We start from the raw sequence: 23,209 nt of genomic DNA, 5'->3' as shown, positions 1-23,209 counted from the left end.
TTTTCAGTTTTGTGTACACCTGCCCCAAATTGTAGCTTGGAAGTCATGTGTATTGCAAGTTGGAAGACCCAGGGAAATTAGTACATTAACTAATAAGCACTTTATGAGACAGTAGTTATTGCTTTCTACTGAGCAAAAACTCTCAAACTTTTGTGTATGATTAAATAGCAAGCTCTATGATTTTGTTTGGGGAAAGCAGGAAAAGGTGCACTTAATATAATCCCTGGCAACAACTGAGCATAATTTTTCAATTTTTACCTTTATGATTTAGATTACAACTTCAAGATGGTTAGACATATTGCATCTTTTGTTCACTGTGTTTTTTTCTTAATATTGTGGTTTGTTCTTTAATGCCTTTCACATTTAGACATATTATTTATGGTCTTAAGACTTTGGTTGCTATCTTGACAAAATAAGTTTTACTATCTTAAACTTTATTTTTCCCACCAAAATGTCTTATTTTAAAAAACAAAGCTAAAAGTGTACTTCTAAGTCAGAGCCCATATTTTGGTATAAGGCTTGGGATAATTTTGGTTCACACTGAATATAGCCAGATACCCAAGAAATCTGTGATGATGGGTTCTGGGTGCGGGTGACCAGGGAATGCCCCAAACCATCCAGGGCTTTAGATTTGGATGTATTGGGGTTGATGAATTTTTCCTTGTGAATCCCTTCCCCAATTAGATAAGCTCACTTGGCATGGGTTCAGACTACATCTTAGTAATCGCCTTTTTTCAAGGTAAAAATTTATTGCCTTTATTCCTTTCCATAAAAGGTGCATTGTGGGGCTCAAGAACCCATAGGGCTAATTTTATTGTGTGGGGTACTAGTTTCTATCATTCACCTTTCTTGATTCTTAATTCTTTGTGACCCATCTCACTGATTTTATTAAGGCCTTAATAACATATGTATGTAGAAAATTTTCATATTGAAATTACACAAATGTTTGATAGAAAAAAACTATGTTTGATATTTTAAAAAACTGAATCTGATGAGACTAGACTGGGGGCTGAACCTGGAGGGAATGTGTGTTTTCACACCTAAGAAAAGGTTTTGCAAATTCACATCTCACCCTAAGCTTCAAATTCTTTGCTGCAATGCCAGTTTGCCTTCATTAAATGAAATTCTTTAGGAGATACTGGTGACCTAAACTAAGTTGCACTCAAAATACCCAGGGTCAAGTTAATGAGGCTCTGTCATAGAGCTTTCCTTTTAATCTTAAGGAAAATATGTTCAGTACTTCTAAACACTCAGAAAAAAAACTGACATAGAACAGTGTTCAATCTGATGCCAAACTTCCAATGAAATTCAAATTCATGTAACCTGAATTTTATTCACAAAGGTTACCCTAATAGAGCAATCCTTTTTTGCTGTATTCAATATGGAAAACAGTTTGGCGGTTCCTTAGGAAACTAAATATCGAGTTGCCCTATGATCCAGCAATAGTACTACTTGGTATATACCCAGAAGAGCTGAAAGCTGTGACACAAACAGACATTTGCACACTGATGTTCATAGCAGCATTATTCACAACTGCCAAAAGATGGAAACGATCCAAATGCCCATCAACAGGCGATGGATTAACAAAATGTGGTATATATATACGATGGAATATTATGCAGCAGTAAGACAAAATGACATCCTGAAGCACATGACAAGATGAATGAGCCTTGAGGACATAATGCTAAATGAAATTGGCCAGACCAAAAGGATAGATACTGTATGATTCCACTTTTATGACCAAAGTAAAATCAGAGGCTTATAATATAGAATATAGGGGACTTAGAGATACATAGAAGCTAGAGATGGCTGAACGATTACCTAATAAGGTTGAACTCAAATGTAAGGGAACAGTTAGAAGTGAAGGTGGTTCTCTAGTGGTTATAAGTAATATTACCATATTGAAGATGAATAAGACTGAAAGGGGATATATAGACCTATGTGCCCCACTGACTAACACTAGAAATATAAATTAGTTCTTGTAAGAACTACTTCAAAGGTATGATTTGTGTACAAAGAGTGTTTAAGTTCAGGGTACAGAAGGAAAGCTGTTATTGCATGCTATGGGCTATGCTTAACAAGAAAACGTCAGCACTACCACAGCAACAGCAAAGATAAATAATGGGGGGAAGGATGAGATTTAAGGGGAGGTTTAGATTTCCTATTTGGTGAGGGTGTGTTTATTGGTTACTTTCTCTTGGGAACAATGAAATTATCTAAAATTGGGAGTGTTGATGGACTGTGGACTTTAGGCATTATACATGATGCCTAATGAATGCAGGTGGCTGAAGGATGCTCTGACTGAGAAGTAGATTGGAAAAAGATGATGTATACCTATGATAAAATATTTTGCTGATACAAAGAGGAACAAAGTCGTGAAGCATGCAACAATGTGAATGAATCTGTGGGACATTTGGTGAGGCAAAATAAGCCAGAAATGAAAGGACAATTATTGAATGGACTCCTTTAGAAAATGCTCATAAGGAAACAGGGGCCTAGATTGTAAGCTCTTAGAGCAGATACATTCAGTCCTTAGGGGTAATTATTATTTCTGGATTTTGAGAGACTGTTTTTTATACCTATAGCCTGGTTTTCAGAGATAAAAACAAAGCCAATCAGGTTGGTATTAAAGTAATTCAGAACACGGGGTAAGGAAGACACGGTCTATATTTTAGAACCACACCTGTTCTTTGAGACCAAATGAAGAAAGGTTTATTTTGTCTGTAACTTACATGTTCTGTAGCACATAATCTAAATCAACTTGTCTGGATAGCTCATTGAACAAGTGAAATACAGGGAACTCAGAATAAGAATGAGGGCCTTTAATCCTGTATAGCTTAATGTAATGTGTGGATACATCAAAGAATATATTAAGCAGATAATCAAAAAGTATTGGCAAAGTCCCTTGAGGGATGGAGGAAAATGCATGGAACTACTAAACTTTATCATCAGGGAATCCCCTGATACTGTGTCAAACATTAGGGACACCCAAATCAATAGGACAAGCCCTTGGTCTTGAGGCTTATTCTTGTGAAGCTTATGTAGGCAGCAGAGAAGCTTAGACTACCTATAGGTATGCCTAAGAATTACTTCTGGAGGACCTCTTTTGTTACTTAGATGTGGTCTCACTCTCTCTAAGTCCAACTCTGCAAGTGAAATCATTGTCCTCACCTCTACGTGGAACATGACATCCAAGGGTGAAAGTCTGCCTGACAGCATGATCTAACTCCCAAGGATGAATCCAGCCCTGGCACCACGGAGTCAACAATTCTATCCTGACCAAAAGGGGGAAAAGGAGTATAACTAATAAATTATCTGTGGCTGAGAGAGTTCAAATAGAGTCGAGAGGCTACTCTGGACGTCGCTCTTACACAAGCTTCAGTTAGACATTGCTACCTATCATAACTTGCCAAATCCCAGCCAAAACCATTCCAGCCAATCCTAAAGAACACCTAGGGCAACATATAAGATTCCACAAAGGTTCCATGCACTAGGGTAACTTTCCAAAAACCTACAACCTCCAGATGGCTCCCTGGACCAGATAAGTCCTGAAACCTTGAGGGCCCAGCCTCTCCAGAACATCAACTATTTCCATCTCCCTACCCCACATTACTGACAGCCCCTTCTAACATGAAAAATTTAGAATGGCCATAGCGCAAATGCCCCTAAAGGGTAGGGTAGAAATATCAAAGGTGATGATAGAGTTATACGGAGAAGGTAGGGTTTAACAAACGAGTATGATTGCTGAATCATTGTATGATATTTCCTTTAGTCTCCAGTATCTTAGAGCAGCTAGGAGTAAAAACCTAAAATTGTGGAATTGTATCCCATCCAAACTCTGAAATCCATTCTACAACTAATTGTTGTGTTGTGCTTTGAAGTTTACTGTTTTTTAATACATATGTTATTTTTCACACAAAAAAAGAAAAAAGTGATGATAAAAAAAAAAAACACATATTCCTTCTAGCTGCCAATGTTCTGGAGCAGCTAGAAGGAAAACTCTGAGATGATGGCATGGTGGCCCATGAAGAACTCTGGGATCTGTCCTGTAAACACTTGTTGAAGAGTACTTTGAAAACTATTGCTTTTTTCTTTCTTTGCTTTGTATGCATGTTATATTATACAATTTTAAAAGTTCCCAAAATTAATTCAATCAATTGGGGATTTATTCCAGTTATGCAAGCCTGGTTCAATACTCGAATATCAATTAATGTAATCTATCATATACAAGCTAAAGAAGTAAAATCATATGATCATATCAATTGATGTTGGAAAAATATTTGAAAAAATTCATCATTCATTCATGATAAATATTCTCAACAAACTTGGAATAGAGGCAAACTTCATAAACTTGATAAAGAACAACTACAAAAAAGTTTACATCTAACATTATACTTAATGGTAAGAAACCAGATACTTTCCCCCTAAGATGGGGGAAAAGATATGGATGTCCTCTCACACTATTCCTATTCAACATCAGACTAGAAGTACTATCTAGTGCAATAGACAAGAGAAAGAAAGAAAATGTATACTGATTGGAATGGCAGAAATTAAATTCTCTGTGCTTGCAAATAACATGATTGTCTTGGTAAAAAAACAACAACGAAGAATCTACAGAAAATAAAATCTTGCAACTAATAAGTGAGTATAAGAAAGGTTGCTGGATATAAGGTAAACATAAAAAAAGTCAGCTGCTTTCTTATATACCAACAATGAACAACTGGAATTTGAAATAAAAAAAAAAACTCATGCTATTTATAATAGATTAAAAAATGAAATACCCAGGTATAAAGCTAACAAAATAGGTACAGAATCTGTATGCAGAGAACTATGAAACACTGATAATAGAAATCAAAGGTCCAAATAATTGGAAAGTTATTCTGTGTTCATGGATTAGAAGATTCAATATTGTTACTATGTCAATTCTTTCCAACTTGTTTTTTATAGATTCAATGTCATTCCAATCAAAATCCCCAGCAAACTATTTTATAGATATCAAGAAACTAATTCTAAAGTTTATATGAAAGATTAAAGTCTTAGACTAGCCAACACAATATTGCAGAAGTACAAAGTTGAAGAACTCCCACTAACTGATGTTAAGATCTATTATAAAGTTAGAGTAATCAAGCCAGTGTGGAATTGGTAAAATTGGATTAATGGAAGAGATTAGTGGAGGGGAATAAAGTCCATAAATAGACCCTCACGCATACAGACAAGTGATTTTTGATAAAAGCAATTTAGTGAAGAAAATAGAGTCTTTTCAACAAATGCTACCTAAAAATTAGGTATTCATATGCAAAAAAATGAGCCTAAACAAAATCTTACACTTTTCACAAAATTAGCTCAAAGTATATCATGGGCCAAAATGTAAAAACTATAAAACTTCTAGAAGAAAATACATATGGCCTTGGGTTTGTTGATGAGTTTTTAGATACACCAAATCACAGTCCATGAAAGAATGAATTTGTAAACTTTATTGAAATAAAAAAATGTTTCTTCTGCAAAAGACACCGCTAAGATCACGAAAATAGAAGCCCTGGACTGGGAGTAAATATATGCAAAACACATATGTGATAAAGGACTTGTATCAAAAATATAAAAAGAACTTTTAAAACTCAACAATAAGAAAACAATCTAATTTAAAATTAATGATTTAAAATAATTATTGTTAATTGTAATAGGAAAACTGCTTGTGTGATGGGGATATATGGGAACTCTGTATTTTCTGCATGATATTTCTGTAAACCTACAAGTTCTCTAACAAAAAAAAAAGAAAGAACAGGATAATTAGGGGAAAAAGGGGCAAAAGTTCTGAAAAGATACCTCACCAAAGAAGATAATCAGATGGAAGTAAGCAAAAGAAAAGTTGGTGAACATAATTTGTCATTAGAGACTTGCATATTAAAAAACAATAGGATAGAAACCACACATCTATTAGAGTGACTAAAATTAAAAAAAATGGCAATAACGATTGCTGGCAAGGATGCAGGACATCAAGATCTCTCACGCATTGCCGGTGGGATTGCAAGATGTATAGACATTTTGGAACATAGATTTTCAGTTTCTAACTAAGCTAAACTTAGTATTGCCATGTGATACAGCAATTAAACTCCTAAGAGTTTGCATCACTGATTTGTACATTTATGTCTGCAAAAATCTGTATGTGAATATTTATATCAGGTTATTTCATAATCACCAAAACCTGGAAGCAACCAAGATATCATTGAATGGATGAATTGATCATCAAACCATAGTACAACAACACAGTGCAATACTATTCATCAATAAAAATGAATGAGCTACAAGTCACAGTATGGGATAGATGAATCTTAAATGCATATTGCTGGGAGAAAGAAGTCAGTCTGAAAAGGCAAGATAGTGTATGATTTCATCTATATGACATTCTGGAAAAGGAAAAATGATAAAACATTGGTAAACATTATCAGCAATTTCAGAGTTCATGAGGGGGAGGATTAAATAGGTTAAGCATGGAGGACTTATTAGGGTGATGAAACTGTTCTCTACGATACTTTACTGATGGATACATGACACTATGCATTTGTCAAAATCCGTAGAACTTTATAATACCAACAGTGAATCTTAATGCATGCAAATTTGAAAAATCACTAGGGAATCCCACGATGGAATGCAGTATGTCACAAAAGAATCTGTGTTACAAATGTATGAAACAACCTCACTAAAATGTATGTGATAAAAAGGTACTGACCTAAATAACTTTGGAAATGAGTGGCATCTGTAAAATGAAAGTAAAATTGATTGCGTATGTGCGATGCAAACTAGTTGATAAAGTTGTTTCTCACTGGGTACAGGATAACAATTCATATATACTGGAATTGAACAATGAAGTAAATATGTGCTGGTTGGTGGGAACAAGTTTTCTCACTGTTGGAGGTTGCAAATAAGCAAAGGGAGGAGTTGAGAACTATCCTTATGTTAATGTATAGAGTGGAGATATAAATATGAAGTCATGTTAAGCTTAGGATAGATGCAGATGGTTACATATGCAAATATGTATAGATACGTTTATGTACACAAATTAACATGCACACATATTCTTCATTGCTCTATCAGTTGAGAGGGCCTAGAAGCAATGGCTCTCCAGTAGCAATGAGCATAACTAACAACCACAACTGTGTTCCTAATACTATTATCCAATGAAAGGATAGTGGGGCAAGAAATATTCAAGATGAACCTGGAGTAATTTGTACTGCCAGATAAGGAAGTGCTCTAAAAACCACAGTGATGTGCAAAAAAACAAATAAAATGAAAAAAAAATTTAAAGGTTGGGCCATGTTGGCTCAGCAGGCAGAGTTCTTGCTTGTCATGCTGGAGATCTGGGTTTGATTCCCGGTGACTGCCCATGCAAAAAAAAAAGAAGGAAAGAGAAAAAATTACAGTGATGAGGTCATGTCAAAGGGACAGAGGAGCCAACTGAAAGATGATCACTGCTGGAAAAATTGGGGCAGAAATATAAAGTGGTATGGATTATAACCAAAAATACAAAATAAATATTTATGGGTCAATATTCAAATAAGGAAATTATTGAATAAATAAACATATGGGGAAATAGACAAATATCACTTGCAGAAGAATTCCAAATTATTTCTGTAGAGAATCCCCTCTGAAGGATAGAGAGCACACCTCTAACTTCCTTATGTGTAGGCTGTGCAAAATTACTTCCTTCCACAGAGTACAGTAAGAAAAATGGGACAAAAGAGTAGGATGGAGAAACCTGTCAAACATTGTCTCAGCCAGGTGATTAAGATTAGCATCAATAGTGATTAATTAAGTTGATAGTAAGTATGTAACCTCGATATGATGGGATTAGAAGGGCACTTTACTCAGTCATCTTCCTCCCTCAACCCCATAATCTCAATCTCTTCACAAGAAAAAACAGCATGCAAATCCCAAATGAGGGTCACTTTACAAAATTTTGGGCCAGTACTCAAAACTGTCAAAGGCATAAAAAACAAAGTCTGATAAATTGCCACAGCTAAGAAAAGCCTAAGGAGACATGTCAACTAAATCTAATGCAGTTTTCTGGGTGGGATCCTGGAACAGAAAAAGAACATTAGGTATCAACATTGGATCATTGGTTGTGACAAATATGCCATAATAAGGCAAGATGTTATTAATAAGAGAAACTGCATATGGGGCATAGAGGAACTGCCTATATACTACTTGATAATTTTTTGTATGTCTAAAACCACTCTAAACCTAAAATAGGCTCTGTTAAGAGAATGAAGAAAACAAGCTACAGATTGAGAAAAAAGTATTTAGAAGTTCATATCTGCTAAAGACCCATATTGTGTATAAAGAACTCCTCAAATGCAACAATATGCAACTGGACATACCTAAACAACCTTCAAGTGATCTGAAATGACACTTCACTAAAGAAGATATAGATTACAAAAACAGACCATATGAAATGATGCTCAATATCATTTGTCATTAGAAAAATGCAAATGAAAACCACAATGAAATTCCACCACACACCTATCTGAATGACTAAAATCCAAAACTCTGAAAGTGCTAAATATTGGAAAGGATGTGGATCAACAGGAGCATTCATACGTTTCTGGTGGGAATACAGAATGTAATGGCTGCTTTAGAAGACAATCTGGCAGTTTCATACAAAGTTAAACGTAGACATACCATAAGTCCCAGAAACCATACTCTTAAGTATTTAACCAAGTGAATGGATGACGAATGCTCACACACACAAAGAAACTTCTACATGAATATTTTAAGCAGTTTTTCTCACAATTGCCACAAGATGTCTTTCAAGAGGTGAATAGATAAATAAATCATGGTACATCCATACGATGGAATCCTATTCAGCAATTAAAATGACATGGATGAGGCTTCCGGGAAGACGGCAGAATAGAACAGGCTGAGTTCACTCTTGCTACATGGAACAACTAGAGAAATAAACAGAAAATTGATTCTGATGGCATTTTCAGGGCATGAGTGACCTGAAGGTGTCTTCTACACTATATGGGGAGGCCTTGGATGATAAAGGGGAGGAATTAGGCTGGAGAGAATAGGGTGAATGGGTTCTGTTGGGACTCCTGCACCAGGAACAAGAAGCCATGCCCAGGAATGTGCCTGCCCTTACAGCTATTTTGGGAGATCAGCACCCTCAGTTCCATAGCTAAGAGCTCCCTTGGGGAACCCAGAAGCCAACAAATTTGATGTACTTGTGCACAGAGACCATCCAGCTACTACAGAGAGTCTTCCACTCTCCTTTCCAAACAGAGGCCTGGAGCCCTCAGGAGTGCATGGATGGAGAGGTAGGGATGAGGAAGCAACACATGCCGTACCCTATTCCACTGTGCCCCATGACTCCATGCTCCATGCTTTGTGCCACTCGTGCCATCCATCAAGCCCCAGTGCCCTGTGACCCACTCCCTGCACTCCTCAGTGCCACTTCACACCCTTGTGTTCTGCACCCTGCTCCATGCCCCTGTGCCGCATGCTCACATGCCCCCACACTGGCCTTATGCCCCCAGGTGGGCAGTTGAAATACCTGTCCTATAGCCCAGGGTCATTCAAAGCAGGCACCTGGGGCCATCAGGCCCATCAGGCCCACAAGTGGAGTCACCACAGCAGTGCACTCTGCCCAGTCCCTAGCCCTGGGGTTAGTAGCCTCCAGTATGCACCAGGACCAGTGGACCTGAGTAGACTTGCACTAGGTCTCCGTTCAGCCCTACCCACTCCTGCAGCTGGGAGAAGTAGATCTGAGGGGAAGAGGAGGACCAAAAACGCCATATACTGGGAAGAAATAGAAAGTGCAGTCTGGCCAAACTACCTATCTGTCTAGCTTTAAACAGATCCTCAGGTAGAGTTGCAGCCTCTGCCTGAGGTTTGGGACTTGGTCTGGTGGGGAACTACAGACAAACCAAGTGCAGAAGGAGACCTTCAATGCAAATCCAAGAAAATACAAAACTTTAGATGACTCAGGTAAACCAACTTTCAAAATAACCCTATCAGAACAGTCCAATGCCTCAAAGCCAACAGAAAATCAGAAAGCATATGAAGATGAAGACAGACATAGCTCAGGCAAGTGACCAAATTGAAACCCAGGACGAGACACATAATTAGGAACAGCTAATCAAAGATGTTCATACAAATCTCTTAAATAAATTCAATGAGTTGGCCAATAACTTAAAGTATATCAAGAAGACACTAAAAGAGCATAAAGAAGAATTTTGAAAGAATAAATAGAAAATTACCAAGATTACAGAGATGAAAAATGCCGTAGATCAAATAAAAATATACTGGAGAGGGTTCTGAGAAGATAGCAGAACAGGATAGGTCGAATTCACCTCTGCTCCCAGGAACAGTGAGAGAAGTGACAGAAAAAGGACCAGGAGAGTGAGTCCAGGGTGTAAATGATCTGGGTCTTCTACACCACATTGGGAGTGCCTGGCTGAAAAAGCAAAAGAATTGAGACACAGAGAACTGCAGACCAGCCAGCTCGTGCAAACAGCTTGACACGCTACTTTCCAGAGACCCAGAGCCCTCAGGAGGGCATGGAGAAGGAGACAGGGACAAAGAATTCAGCCAAACTGTGTCTTTGAAAGTTCTACCCTCATGCTCACAGTCCCCACCACCCAACCTGCGAATCTCCCCACACCCCACACACCTGAACCTCATCACCTGCCCCCCACTGTGCTCTAAGCACCCTCACCCCAACACCCCTCCCTGCACATCCCCAACCCACACACCTACCCCACACATGCACACAAGCTGTCCCAGCTGGACCCACCTCTCCTGGGCAAGCACACAGTCTCACCCTACCTCTCCTGAGAACCATGCAGCCATGTCCAGCCCCTTGACCTCCACCTCCCCCTCCCTGCCCCTGCAGGCAGTCACCTGTGCATCTGAGCTTCAGGCAGTCATCTTCATAACTGGGCCACACCCACCCCTAGCCCATACTGTTGCTCAATCCTGCCCAGTGCCCCCTGAGCCCTGTGTACCTGCACATCAGCATCCGGCCCCCAGATGCATACACATGCATGCACACACCCACGCCACGCCCCTTCAACTCTGAGCAAGCACTGACCTGCACATTCAGGCAACACCTACCCCCATCCCATGCAGGCACAATTCCACTCTGCTGCTCCTGAGCTCTGTGCATGCATCCATACGGCCCCATTCCACAGACCACGCACACCAAGGCCATGTCCTGCAGACACAAACCAGCACAGCCACATCCTCCACATATCCATGCTCTATCCTCTTGACCCATGCACCCCACCTCCCCTTCCCCACACACATGCACACCCTTGCCCCAGCCCACTGCCCAGATGCTCTTATGCACATTTGTACCACATAGCTTCCACCCTGCATAAGCAAGCACCCCTACTCCACCACCCCCACCTTTGCACCCAGTCCAGGGCCCCACCCACCTGTCATCACCCACCCCTGAGACATGTCCCACAACCTTCACAACTTGTGCCCTGCCCCTATGCACTGGCACATCCACATCCTGGCCCCCTGGCCCCCAACCTCTGGGCAACTATACGCCCATGCTCTGCCCTCCCTGTGACCCAACTTCTGTGCCCTGTTACCTACACCTTGACACCCATGACACACACAGTCCATATGCTCACCTGCATCCTGCCCACATACCAGCCCCAGCACATCCACTCAACTCCCCAATTGGCCTCCTGCCATGCCCTACCTCTTTTACTCCCATGCTGCTCCATGCTCCTGTGCTGAAGGCATGACTGAGCTGCACCTATCCCCCACAGCCCCCACACCACGCCTCCAAAACCCCACAACCTGCACCCCATGTTCACAAGCACCAGGGTAGCATCATTGACCTGTGCACGTACTTGCACTGCAACTCCTCACTGCACTGTTGTGCCCTTCCCCATACCCTGTGTCTTGCTCCACACCCATCTCACAAATACAAAGCTTTAGACTACTGAAGGAAATCAATTTCCAAAGTAACCCAATCAAGATAGTTACATGTCATGAAGATAACAAGATTACTAACCATGTGAAGATGCAAACAGATATAGCCCAGTCTAATGACTTAATTAGAACACAGGAGGAGAGAAGGAGACACAGATTTTGGAACAACTAGTCAAAGATGTTCATATAATTCTACTAAATAAAATTGGTGGGATGGCTAGTGACATAAAGAAGATCGAGAAGACAATGGAAGAGCATAAAGAAGAATTTGAAAGACTAAATAGAAAAATAGCAGATATCACAGATATTAAAGATTCTGTAGACCAAATTAAAAAAAAATACTAGAGACACACAACAGCAGATTTGAAGAGGCAGAAGAAAGGATATATGAACTAGTGGACAGGACAATGGATTTTGAAATCACAAAAGAGAAAATGACAAAAAAAGATGTAAAAATTTGAATTGGATCTCAAGGAAATGATGGACAAAACAAAGTGCACAAATATAAGAATAATCAGCATCCCAGAAGGAGAAGAAAAGAGTATAGGATATAATAGGGGAAAACTTCCCAACTTTTATGAAATACATAAATATGCAAATCAAAGAAGACCAATGAACTCCAAATTGAACAAATCAAATAGGCCTACCCCTACACATACAAATCAGTCTGTCAAATTTTGAAGAGAAGCAGAAAATCCTAACAGTGGTAAGAGAAAAATAATCTACTGCATACAAGGGAAACCACATAAGACTGTCTTCAGAATACTCAACTGGCATTATGGAGGTGAGAAGGCAATGGTATGATATATTTAACATCCTGAAAGAGAAAAACTTCCAGCCAAGAATTCTGTGCCCAGACAAAGTTTCCTTCAAAACTGAGAGAGAGATTAAAATGTCTGCAAACAAAGGCTGAGGGAAAATGTCAACAAGAGACCAGCTCTACAAGAAATGCTAAAGGGAAATCTGCAGGCTGAAAAAAAAAGACAGGAGAGGGAGGTCTGGAGGGAGAAGGGTACAGAACTGAAGAATGCCAGTAAAGGTAACTTAAAGTATAAAAAGAGAAAGAGGGAAAGGAATATATAGGTCTGACAAATAAAATCCAAAAGATAAGATGGTGAATTCAAGAAATGACTTTAAAGTAATAATTTTGAATGTTAATGGACTAAGCTTACCAATTAAAAGACACAGATTTGCAGAATGGATTAAGAAATATAACCAGCAATATGCTGCTCACAAGAGAGTCATCTTAAACACAAAGATACAAATAGATTGAATGTGAAAGGACTGATAAAGGTGTTCCAACACGCTGTAACTGAAGGGAAGCAGGAATAGCTATAATATCAGAAAGAAATAGACTATAAACGTAAAGACATCATAAGATACAAAGAAGGACACTATATAGTAGTAAAAGAGACAATTAACCAAGAAGAAATAATAATCATGAATGTTTATACTTCCAATCAAGAAACTCCAAAGTACATGAGACAATCATTGGCAAAACTGAAGGGAGCAATAGATGTATCAACAATAATAGTAGGAAACTTCAATACATCACTCTCTTCTACAAATAGAATTAACCAGACAGGGGATCAACAAGGAAATAGAGAACTTAAACAATCTGATAAATGAATTAGGCCTAATAAACATATATAGGTCGTTACACCCCAAAAACACCAAGATATACATTCTTCTCTAGCATTCATGGGCTATTCTCCAGGATAGATCATATGCTGGGGCACAAAACAAGTATTCATAAATTTAAGCACAGTGGAATTATTCAAAGCACTTTCTCTGATCACAATGGAATGAAGCTGGAAATCAATAACCACCAAAGAACTTTCACAAATGTATGGAGATTAAGTAACACACTCTTAAACAATTAGTAGGTCAAAGAAGAAATTGCTAGAGAAATCAGTAATTATCTTGAGACAAAATAAAATGAAAATACAACATATCAGAAATTATGGGATGCAGCAAAGGCTGTGCTGAGAAGGAAATTTATTGCCTTAATAAATGCCTATACTAAAAAAAAAGAAAGAGCAAAAATCAAGGGCTTAACTGCTCACCTGGAGGAACTTGAGAAAGAGCAGCAAACTAACCCCAAAGAAAATAGAATTAGAGAAGTAACAAAGATTAAAGCAGAATTAAATGAATGGGAGAACAAAAGAATAATAGAAAGAATCAATAAAAACAAAAGTTGGTACTTTGAGAAAATAAAAAAATTTGATGTGCCACTAGCAAGGCTGTCAAAGAAAAATAGAGAGAGGATACCAATAAACAAAATCAGAAATGAGAACGGGTGCATTACCACAGACTCTGAAGAAATAAAAGAAATCATAAGAGGATACTATGAACAGCTATATATCAATAAACTAGACAACTTAGATAAAATGGACAAACTCCTGGAAACACACAAACAAGCTACACTGACTCAAGAAGAAATAGGAGATCTCAATAAGCCAATCACAAGTAAAGAGATTCAATCCATCACCAAAAATCTTCCTACAAAGAAAAGCCTAGGGCCAGATGTCATCACAAGGGAATTTTATCAAACATTCCAAAAAGAACTAACACCAATCCTGCTCAAACTTTTCCAAAAAATTGAGGAAAAAGGAATACTACCTAACTCATTTTATCAAGGTAACATCACTTTAGTAACAAAACTGGGTAAAGATGCTACAAGAAAGGAAAACTACAGACCCTAATCTGTAGTTAGGGTCTCCCTAATTAATATAGATGCAAAAGTTCTCAATAAAATATTAGCAAATGAAATCCAACACCACATTAAAAGAATTGTACACCACAACCAAGTGGGGTTTAAACCAGGAATGCAAGGATGTTTCAGTACATGCAAATAAGTTAATGTAATATAGCACATTAACAAATAGAAAGGGAAAAATCATATGATCATCTCAATTGATGCTGAAAAAGCACTCAACAAAATTCAATATCCTTTTCTGATAAAAGCACTTCAAAAGGTAGAAATCAAAGGTAACGTCCTCAATATGTTAAAAGACATATATGAAAAACCTATACCTCAGGTTTCAAAGTCTGAGAGAAGAGGTTGGCTGCAAGCCGTCCTGCAGTCCAGAAAAATCCTGCAAAAATGTCTTTGTTTCCAACTCTTGAAGACCTGAAAGTAGACAAAGTAATCCAGGCTCAGGCTGCCTTTTCTGCAAACCCTGCCAACCCAGCAGTTTTGTCAGAAGCGTCTGCTCCCATTGTTCAAGATGGAAGAAGTTTATATTTAGGTGTCTATCCTAAACTGTATCCAGAACTCTCAATACATGGGCCTGAGTCTAAACGAAGAAGAAATATGTGCAAATATGGCCATGGACCCTAGAGAACCAGCACAGGGGTTGGTAGGAAGACCTTCCAGTGTGAACTATCTAGTGGCTCCGGTAACTGTTAATGATGTTGGAATTCGAAGAGCAGAAATTAAGCAAGGAATTCATGAAGTTATTTTGTGTAAGAATCAAGATGGAAAATTGGTCTCAGACTTAAATCAGTAGATAATGGTGTATTTATCCAGTTAGTCCAAGCTAATTCTCCAGCATCTTTGGTTGGTCTGAGATGTGGTGATCAAGTACTCCAGATTAATGGTGAAAACTGTGCAGGCTGGAGCTCTGATAAAGCACACAAAATGTTCAAACAGGCTTTTGGAGAAAAGATTACTATGATTATTCATGACAGGCCCTTTGAACAGATTATTACCACGCATAAGGATAGTACTGGACATGTTGGCTTTATTTTCAAAAATGGAAAAATTACGTCCATAGTGAAAGATAGCTCTGCAGCCAGAAACGGTCTTCTCACAGAACACAACATCTGTGAAATCAATGGACAGAATGTGATTGGATTGAAGACATACTGTTGACATCTGGGACTGTAGTTACTATAACAATCATGCCTGCTTATATCTGAACATATTATTAAACGCATGGCACCAAACATTATGAAGAGCCTGATGGATCATACCATTCCTGAGGTTTAAAGGTCAATTTCATAATGGAAACTTAGCTGAACTATTCCAATGCAGTTTACTTGTCGGCATGTATGATGCACATGAAGCTTTCCTGGAGCCAACGAGCATATATTGCATGGAGACCTTTCTATCTTCCATATGGCTGGGAATCTTATTGTAAGCTCTGGTATCTTGTCCAAACTTCAAGGTAGCTGTAGCCTTATCTGGTTTTACAGATGTGAAACTTTCAAAAGATATACAGACTTTCATAGAATAGTTTATTTACTGGAAACTTAATGTTTTCTACGAGCCATTAGGATTAAGTTGACTGATATAGGTTCTTAGCTCTGTGTTGGAAGCACCTTTATATAGTGAGTACTGATCCTGTTACTTCATTTCTGTGGTAAACTGCATTTTTAATGTGTTGTCATATTACATTTCTAATGATTGCCTTTGATAGTTTTTTTTTCTAATTCTGTTTATGTGGGTATTTAAGATGCCAATTAAGAAACACTGGTTCATTCCATTTAAGCATTAAACACTAGTATGTGTAGATTGTAAAAAATTGTGATTACCATTACCTTCACTTAACGATGTTAATGAAGCATCTAGATCAAAAGCCAATATATAATTACTGCCTTTATAAAATACAAAATGTAGTTCTATACTAAACTGAAATGTACACTAATAATTTCATGGCACTTATTAAGCTATAGCAGAGTTATTTAGTTGTATTTGAGATTTTCTAGTCATTGAATTTTGGCATTCTTAAACTAGCTACTCTGGAACTGTCTTAGAATATTGTCATTGTTCCACTTCCTGACTTCTCCCTGCAAACAAAATGGCAGTGACATTTTTCCTGATAATTTTATGTTTATTGTAATTATGTATGTATAAATAAGAATTAAATTTCAAAAAAAAAAAAAAACCCAGCCCCTTAGCCAGCATCGTATTCAAAAGTGAGATGCTGGGCGGTACAAAGGTGGCTCAGTGGCAAGGATTCTCACCTGCCAAGCTGGAGACCCAGGTTCGATTCTCAGAGCCCGCCCATGCTAAAAATAAATAAATAAATACTAAAAAGTGAGATGCTGAAAGCTTTCTGCCTAAGATTTGGAATGAGACAAGGATGCCCTCTGTCACCACTGTTATTCAACATTGTACTGCAAGTTGTAGCAAGAGAAATCAGGCAGGAGAAAGAAATAAAAGGCATCCAAATTGGAAAGGAAGAAGTAAAACTTTCATTATTTGCAGGTGACATAATATTATACTTGGGAAATCTACAACTAAGTTACTTGAGCTATTAAACAAATTCAGCAAAGTGGCAGGTTATAAAATTAATGTGCAAAATCCAGTAATGTTTCTATACACAAGCAATGATCTAACTGAGGAGTCAATTAAGGAAAAAATCCTTTCAAAATAGTAACTAAAAGAATCAAGTATCTAGGAATGAACTTAACTGGGGATGTAAAGGACTTGTAAACAGAAAATTACATAACACTGCTAAAAGAAATCAGAGAAGATCTAAATAGGTGGGAAGACATTCCATGGTCATGGATAGGAAGGTTAAATGTAGTGGAGGTATCAATTCTACCAAAATTGATCTACAGATTCAATGCAGTACCAATCAAAATTCCAACAACCTACTTTGAAGACTTGGAGAAGCTAATTACCAAATTCATCTGGAAGGGAAAGAGACCCTGAACAGCTAAAAGTGCCCTTAAAAAGAAGAATAAAGTGGGAGGATTAATACTTCCAGATTTAAAAACTTATTATGAAGCCACAGTGGTCAAAACAGCATGGGACTGGCACAAAAATGGAAGTATTGACCAATGGAATAGAATTGAGAGTGCAGAAATAGACCACAGTAAACTGATCTTCAACAAGGCCCTGAAATCCACTGAAATGGGATAAAATAGTCTTTTCAATAAATGGACAAAGGAGAACTGGATATCCATAGCCAAAAGAGTGAAAGAGGACCCCTACCTCACACCCTATACAAAACATAATTAAAAACAGATTAGAGACCTAAATATAAGAGTCAGTATGATGAAACTCCTAGAAGATAATATAGGGAAACATCTTCAAGAACTAATTATAGGAGGTAGCTTCTTAAATTTTATACCCAAAGCATAAGCAATGAAAGAAAAAAAATGATAAAATGGGAACTCTTCAAAAGCAAAAACTTCTGTACCTCAAAGAAGTTTGTCAGAAAGATGGAGAGGCAGCCAATACAATGGGAGAAAATATTTGGAAACAACATATCAGATAAAGGTTTGATAATCTGTGTATATAAAGAAATTATTAAACTCAACAACAAAAGATCAAACAACCAAATTATAAAATGGGCAAAGTATATGAATAGGCATTTTTCTGAAGAGCAAACACAAATGGCTAAAAAGCACATGAAGACATACTGACCTTCATTAGCTATAAGGGAAATGCAGATCAAGGCTACAATGAGAAACTACCCCACTCCTGTGAGAATGGCTGCTCTTAAACAAACAGAAAACTACAAATGTTGGAAACGATGTGGAGAAATTGGAACACTTATTCACTGCTGGTGGAATACATAATGGTACAGTTTGGTGGTTCCTCAGAAAACTATGTATCAAGTTGCCTTGTGACTGAGCAATACCAATATTAGGTATACACCAAGAAGATCTGGAAAAAAAGACACCAACAGACATTTACACACCGATGTTCATAGCAGCATTTTTCAATATTGCCAAAAGATGAAAACGATCCAAGTGCCCATCAACAAATGAGTGCATAAACAATATGTGGTATATACATACAATGGAATATTATGTATATTGTTGATGTCATGGTGCCAGAGCCAGGCTCATCCCTGGGAGTCATGCCCCATGTTGTCAGGGAGACTTTCATGCCTGAATGTCATGTCGTTTTCCTTGAATAGTTGGACTTAGAGACAGAGAGACCACATCTGAGCAACAAAAGAGGATTTCTGGAAGTAACTCTTAGGATAATTATAAGTAGGCTTAGTTTCTCCACTACAGAAATAAGTTTCATAAGAGCAGGCGTCAAGATCAAGGTCTTGGTCTATTAACTTGGGAGTTACTAATATTTGAGAGGGTATCAAGGTTTTCCCAGGTAGTAAAATTTAATAGTTAATAGTTCCATATTTTTCTCCAGTCCCTCAGGGGACTTTGCCAATACTTTTCATTAATCTACCCAACATACTCTGGGGTATATCCAGGTATTACATTAAGCTATGCAAAAATTAGAAGTTCCTGTTCTCATTCTGGGTTCCATGTGTTTGGGTTGTTGAAATGATCTATGCAGACAGGTTGAGTTAGTTTGTGTGCTACAGAAAATTTAGGTTTTGGACAAAATAACCTCTCTTCCTTTGGTCTCATATATTAGGTGAAGCTCTAAAATAAAGGCAATATCTTCCTTTGCCTTGTATTGTGATTTACCTTTGTTCCAAACCTATTGGCTTCATTCTTATTTCTAATTGAAAGCTGATCTCTTTTTTGGTTTCTGTAAGAGTTATTGTATGTGGCAATGCTGACTTTCCGAGCTGCAAAACTCCAACTCTGAGTCTTAGTGTCACACAAGTACCCAAACTTCCAGGGAAATACCAGGTTATACACATATAGGAAAGCATCTCAGAATCTAGAAATAACATTTATAGCTCTGGACTAAATGTGACCACTATATGAGCTTACAACCTAAGCCCCAATTTTCTTATACGTATTTTCTATAAGCGACCATACAAATTTGTTCTTTTGTTTCTGACTTATTTTGTATAACATAATGTCCTCAACTTTCATTCACTTCATTGCATGCCTCACAACTTTGTTCCTTTCTGTAGCTGCACAATATTACATCATGTGTCTACACCATAGTTCACTTTTCGGCTTCTCAGTCAATGTACCTTTCAGCCACCTCTGTCCATTAGGCATCCATGGATAATGTCAAAAATAATAAAGCAAAGTTTTACAGTATCCTTACTTAGTTGTACAATCATCAAAACTCTCAGTTTTAGACAATTTTCATTGCTCCAAAGAGAAAAATAACTGATAAACACAGACTCACCAAATATAAAACATAAACCTCCCCCAATCTCTCCCCACCAATTATATACTCCTGGTATTGTTTTTGTTTTGGTACTGTTGATGTCTTCCTGTTAACTATAGGCCGCAGCATGCAAGAGTACTTTCCCTCCATATCCCTCTATTATTGATTCTTTGCACAAGATTCATAGCTTTTATGTAGTTCATGCCAGAACTTATTTATATTTGTAGTGTTAATTCGTGGGACACATGGCTCTATACAACCCCTTTCAATCATGTTCACCTTCAATATTGCAATATTACTTATAGACCCACTAGTGAACTGCCTTCACTTCTATCTCTTCCTTTACATCTAAGTTCAACCTCATTAGCTAACCATTCACGTGTCTCTCACTTCTCTATATCTCTAGGTACCTTACATTCTACATTATTGACCTCTGAATTTCCCTTTACCAGGGTCATAATAGCAAAACGATACAGTGTCTATTCTTTTGTGCCTGGTTTATTTTACTCAGCATTATGTCCTCAAGGTTTATCCATGTTGCCATATGGCCCAGGAACTCATGTCATCTTACTGCTATATAATATTCCATTGTCTGTTTGTGCCATATTTTGTCTATCTGCGTGTTTACTGATTGGCTCTTGGATTTTTTCCATCTTTTGGTAATTGTGAATAATGCCGCTATGAACATCGGGGTGCAAGTGTCTGTTTGTGTCACTGCAGCTTTTCTGGATATATACTGAGTAGTGGTATTGTCAGGTCATAGGGTAAATCAATATTTAGTTTTCTGAGGAACTGAGCAAGGCATTTTAAAAAAACATCTGCTTTATAGTACAAAATACAGAACAAGTATATGGATGTAATTAAAACAAAAAATACCATCACTCCCATACAATTTTTTTTATTAATTAAAGAAAAAAAAGAAATTAACACAACATTTAGAAATCTTTCCATTCTACATATGCAATCAGTAATTCTTAACATCATCACATAGATGCATGATCATCATTTCTTAGTACATTTGCATCGATTTAGGGAAAGAACTAGCAAAACAACAGAAAAAGATATAGAATGTTAATATAGAGAAAAAAATAAAAATAATGATAATAGTAAAAAAAAGGAAAAAGGAAAAAAAAGACAAACAAACAAACAGACAGACAAAAAAAAACTTATAGCTCAGATGCAGCTTCATTCAGTGTTTTAACATGATTACTTTACAATTAGGTGTTATTGTGCTGTCCATTTTTGAGTTTTTGTATCTAGTCCTGTTGCACAGTCTGTATCCCTTCAGCTCCAATTACCCATTATCTTACCCTGTTTCTAACTCCTGCTAGACTCTGTTACCAATGACATATTCCAAGTTTATTCTCGAATGTCGGTTCACATCAGTGGGACCATACAGTATTTGTCCTTTAGTTTTTGGCTAGACTCACTCCATACAATTTTTTACTTATGTTATATACCAAATGTTTTATCCCAAAAAGAAAAAGAAAGAAAAGCTTTGAATATTTGTTTAAAAATCCATTGTGGGTAATGAGAGTAGAGAAAGTCTGAAAACAGCATCACTGCTTGTGGATCTTGCATTAAAAAAAATCTAAGAATGGGTGGGCCACTGTGGCTCAGCAGGCAGAGTTCTTGCCTGCCATGCCAGAGACCCGGGTTTAATTTCTGGTGCCTGCCCATGCAAAAAAAAAAAAAAAATCTAATAACAACAATATTAAGGATCACAGTCTAATTTTTTAAAAGCTTAATTGTATATATAATTAACCACACATGCATGAAAATTACCTTTTTGTATATTGTTCATGTCCCAATAAATACACTAATATTGTATATATTGATAATATGTATGTAATAAATTCAAAATAAAGGGAAGGCATGCAATTTTTTAAGATTAAAGGGGAAGGCAATGCAATTTCATAAGAAGACAGTCTGATAGCTGATATTTGATGTTTTCCCTGAAATTAAAAGCGGGTAGACATTGTATGGTACTTCTTTTTTTTTTTGGCTTTTAAAAAGGGGAATTTAATAAGTTGCTAGTTTACAGTTCTAAGGCCAAGGAAATGTCCCAATTAAAACAAGTCTATAGAAATGTCCAATTAAAGGCATTCATCCAGGGAAAGATACCTTGGTTCAGGAAGGTCGATGAAGTTCAGAGTTTCTCTCTCAAGTGGGAAGGCACATGGCAAACACAGTCAGGGCTTCTTTCTCAGCTGAAAGGGCACATGGTGAACACGGCATCATCTGCTAACTTTCTCTCCTGACTTCCGGTTTCATGAAGCTCCCCGGGAGGCATTTTCCTTCTTCATCTCCGAAGGTCGCTTGCTGGTGGACTCTCTGCTTCATGGTGCTGCAGCATTCTCTGCTCTCTCCGCATCCTGTATGGTACTTCTAAGTGCAAGGTGTGGTCTTGGACTAAATCAACTGATGCTTCAACTAATTCAGTAGTGGCAGCTACTGTGCTTAAAACAAGCCAAGAAAACTTTTGTTAATGAATCCAATTGAATACAGTAGTAAGTTATGGTGCGCTGTTGACTGCCATGTTTTGCATGAGAAAGCCCAATGCTTGATTTTGATTTTCATGCACAAATAGCGAAAAAGGTAAATTGTAGTTAGGGAAACCTAAGGTCAGTAGTTGTATTAAGCCTTTCTTTAATTTAGTAAAAACCAATTCATTTCATTCTTCCCATTGTAAGATTTGGTTACTGAGGTTTAATTCATAGAAAAGAGCAGCCAATTGAGAAAAATTTGGGACCCACTGGTGGCAGCAGCCAGGAAGTCCCCTAGATCCTCTAACTTGTCTTTTGGTTACAGGTTGGGGAAAATTCTGAGTTGCTTTGAGATAGTTAGGGAAAATGTATTACTAATTTCGTGGGTCAACATGGCTAGGTTATGGTGTCCAGTTGTTCAGTCAAGCAAATGCTGGTCTGATTGTTACTGTGAGAATATTTTCTGGACTTAAATCATAAGGAAGCTGTTTGCATCTATGGCTGATTCTACTGAAATCAATAAAGGATATTGCCTTTAGAAATGATAGAAGTCTCATCCAGTCAGTTGAAGGCCTTAAAGGGATAACTGATTTTTTCCAGCAGTCTGGAAGAAGAATTTCTATCTCTACCTTAATCAGAATTCCCAGCTTGCAGCCAGTCTTATAGAATTTGGTCTTGCCAATCCTCACAGTCATGAGAGCCAATTCCTATAGCATAACATAAGTCATATTAACTTTATGTTATAGTATTTGAGTTACAGGACATCAAGTTT

At 37.6% G+C, this 23,209-nt stretch overlaps 1 protein-coding gene and 1 pseudogene across 1 annotated transcript in view; both read left to right on the top strand.

Moving 5' to 3' along the window:
• The window catches only part of LOC143671486 (melanoma-associated antigen 10-like), a 143,979-nt gene that overhangs the window by 73,958 nt on the left and 46,812 nt on the right, over positions 1-23,209 (top strand). The gene's annotated exons all lie outside the window — the stretch shown is intronic.
• On the top strand, positions 15,027-15,986 carry LOC143670432 (syntenin-1 pseudogene; annotated as a pseudogene).

Source organism: Tamandua tetradactyla, chromosome X (genome assembly GCF_023851605.1).
Source record: "Tamandua tetradactyla isolate mTamTet1 chromosome X, mTamTet1.pri, whole genome shotgun sequence".
NCBI lineage: Eukaryota > Metazoa > Chordata > Mammalia > Pilosa > Myrmecophagidae > Tamandua > Tamandua tetradactyla.
This window is presented reverse-complemented; position numbering and strand designations above follow the sequence as displayed.